The sequence below is a fragment of the Alligator sinensis genome, unplaced genomic scaffold, assembly GCF_000455745.1.
Source record: "Alligator sinensis unplaced genomic scaffold, ASM45574v1 scaffold682_1, whole genome shotgun sequence".
Lineage (NCBI taxonomy): Eukaryota > Metazoa > Chordata > Crocodylia > Alligatoridae > Alligator > Alligator sinensis.
This window is the reverse complement of record NW_005842011.1, coordinates 1,974,778-1,978,072: the sequence shown is the minus strand read 5'-3', so window position 1 is coordinate 1,978,072 and position 3,295 is coordinate 1,974,778. Positions and strand designations below refer to the sequence as shown.

At 49.2% G+C, this 3,295-nt stretch overlaps 1 protein-coding gene across 2 annotated transcripts in view; it reads left to right on the top strand.

Annotated features, from left to right (window-relative positions):
* ACAT2 (acetyl-CoA acetyltransferase 2) overlaps window positions 1-3,295 on the top strand; it is a 20,938-nt gene that overhangs the window by 365 nt on the left and 17,278 nt on the right. The gene's annotated exons all lie outside the window — the stretch shown is intronic.

Sequence of the window (3,295 nt, the reverse complement as noted above, 5' to 3'; positions counted from 1 at the left end):
GAAGCGGGCGACCCTCACCTGCTGGAGGTCCCGAACACCCCTTGCCTCTCTGCATGGGGCTGAAGTTGGGTCCCTTAGGTTCCCCCTCCTTCCCCTGGCCCCCTCCCGTGGGTCCCCTAGGTTCTCCCCCCCCACCCTTATTGCCAGTTCCTGGCACTTTTTTCCCAGCTCATCCTTAATTTTGCCCCCTAATTCCAGCCTTACCTCAGCTCCTTGATCCCTGTACACGTTTGTTAGTAAATACACGTTTTGGATGACATTTTTAGCCCGTTAGCCTGTCTAATTCCATACTGACACAAGCTTTAATTGTGTAAAGATGAGCTTTGACAAAGGAACTGGGAATAAGGAGGGGGAATAAATGCTTGACTTCAGCCTCCTCCTTTTTGCTGTGCTGGGTTCCTCCTCTCCCATCCCCCTGATCCCAGCAGCAGTGCAGCCTGGCTCCGAATGCAGGGCATGCCAGCCAAGCCCAGGGTGAGGGCTGGCTTCAAAGGAGTTGAGGCACCGGCCAGTGATGGCACCCAGTGCTAATACCGCTGTGTTGGGAAAGAACAGTGGGCACAGGCCGTGACTTGGTGTCCCTGCTGAATTGGCCAAGAGATCCTTAGCTCGGAGGAAGAGACAGGAGTACAGAAATCTGAATGTGACCTGTATAAAATCACGCGCGTGCACAGACTTGCATGTGTACAGACGTGCACGCTGGTGTGTGTACATGTGGGCACATGCATGCACACACACAGGGCTGGGAGTCTGGAACTTGCCTCAACCCTTAAGGACAGATTGTGAGGGCCAAGAGACCTCCTCACTCAGTAGAGTGCATCTGTATATTCTGGACTGTGTAGCTGCTGTTGGTAGTATTGTCTGATGGATGACATCCCAATAAACTGGTGTATAGTTTGGAAGACTTTATTTGCTTTCTGTCGTACTTCTCTGCATTAAATAAAAGCTCCCAGACTCATTCTGGGTGTATTGCTCCATTTTGGGCTCCCCACAAGAAGCATATATAGCTTTATAGTGATTCTGGGCACATGCCTATATGACACACACAGCTTTAAAACGGACAACAAAGGAGGCCCCCCCCCCCAACAATCGAAAGGTGTTGCTTTAGTCCGTTCCCATTGGTGTCAAACGTGCCTATTCCTCCAGATTTCTCCAACCAAGTGGAGTCTTTGCCATGGTCTGCGCATCCAGCACTTGGCTGCCAGTCATTGCTACACTGGCATTTGTGTTCACAAGTTAATATGATCTCGCTTGAGTTTGTGTGGGAGCTAGAACTGAAAACGGGCTGAGGAGATATGAAAGAGGGGAGATGGATTACCAGGCATGGCCAATAGGTCGCAGCATTGCAGAAGGAAACCTGGCTTGATAAATGGCACATCAAGACCATTAAAAAGGAAGGAGGGATATTAGCAGGTTCCAGTAGATGATAATGAGCCATGACATCAATTTGACACTCTGTACTACCTGAATAGAAATGCCACTGCTATTCCCAGGCATTTGGTTTTAAAAGTTTGGGTGGAGCAGGAATCAAAGGGGGAAGTAACTGTGCCATTGATTGCCTGTGCCACCCCTGCCCCCCATCTGCCCCTGAGTGCAGCCCTACCTAGGGAGCAGATGCAAATCAGATGGGCTGATGCAGAGTTTCCAGGGGATGGGAACCATGCAGGTACCCTACCAGCAGGTGAAATGACATAGATAAGAGCATGGACAGAAGGAATTTTGAACTTCCCTATAGCTATTTTCCTGAAAGAATGAGTTCACTCAGCCAGATCTGTGCAGGTGTGGACAGCTTGTCCTGTATTCTTGGTGAAGTCTACTCTATTTTCTCACAAATACATATCCTAGAATAATATATGTACCTTGCTTTGTTGAGAGGTAGAATAAATGGGGAGGGGCAGCAGGGAAATCATTCCATGCAGTAAGCGACTAAAGAAGCAGCAAGGTAGCCCAGTGTGCTCTATTGCTCTGTTCTGCTCCCTGTGAATCCCATGTAGGTTTTGCTTTTGCAGTTGGCCAGTAAGGCAGAAACAGCTCTTCGCATACTTTTCTGTGTAGAATGCACACAGTAATGTTCAGCAGCTAGGTTGGTTGGTTTTTTTTTGCGGGGCGGGGGGAAGGTGTATGGTGTATGTAAGAAAATATTGCATATTCTTGGTGTTTTTAATTGTGCTTTTTGCAGATTAGTCTTAAACCTGTTCAGGCATTCAAAGGCAAGGTTCTTTGGATAGATGTGATATCTTTTATTAGACTGAGTTGTTGGAACCAAGTTCTTTGCAAGCTTTCAGGCACAAGTACTCTTCTTCAGGCATACTTGCGTCTGAAAGCTTGCCAAGAACTTTGTTCCAACGACTCAGTTGGTCTAATAAAAGATATCGCATCTACCCAAAGAACCTTGCTTGCCTATGTCCTTAGACCAACATGGCTACAACCGAAAACCTTGCAGGCATTCAAAGCCATTTGTTTCAGATGTTGGTGAACTAGGGGATGTAGCAGGGGCGGGGAATTATTTTGGGCGGAGGGCCACTTACCAAGTTTTGGGGAGCTGTAGAGAGCCGCGTAGGTAGCCCCGTCCCTTGATAGTTGCCCTGTCCCTGGTCGCCATATTGGGACCAGAAGTCCCACCTCCTAGCCCCTGACCTTTGCCATTGGAAGTCCCTCCCCTTGCCCTGGAAGTTCTGTGATCTGGAAACTGGGGGGGGGGAGGGGAAGTGTATATATGCACACACCCCACCTACTATAACCTATTTTAATTTTATTTAACAATATTTTTCCACTGTTTTCTGTGTTTACAAAAAGTGTATCTAGAGGTGGCTGCATAATAACTTAAAATACAGTCCTACTGTGTGTGCATGCATGCGTGCGTGTGTGCGTGCATGCACAGGGTGGGGTGTGGGTATGGTGGCTGGGTGTGCTGAGAGAGAGAGAGCCGGGGTGCCAGTTCCATAGTATGCAGCTTTAACATGCTGCATGTGAGCCTCACACAATGCAGCCGGGCAGACCCCATGCCCAGGCTCCATGTTTCTACAACCCCACCCTGGGTCTTTGCCAGTCCCAGGGCTGTTGTACAGGCTCCGTGTTTCTGCCTGCCACCATCTTTCCCTGCATTCGTAGTTGGTAGGGTCAGAAGGGACCTGAGCAGATCATCAAGTCCGACCCCCTGCCATGGGCAGGAAAGGATGCTGGGGTCAAACAACCCGAGCAAGGTGTTCATCCAGCCTTCTCTTAAAGACCCCCAGGGTAGGAGCCAGCACCACTTCCCTTGCAAGTTGGTTCCAGATCCTAGCTGCCCTGACTG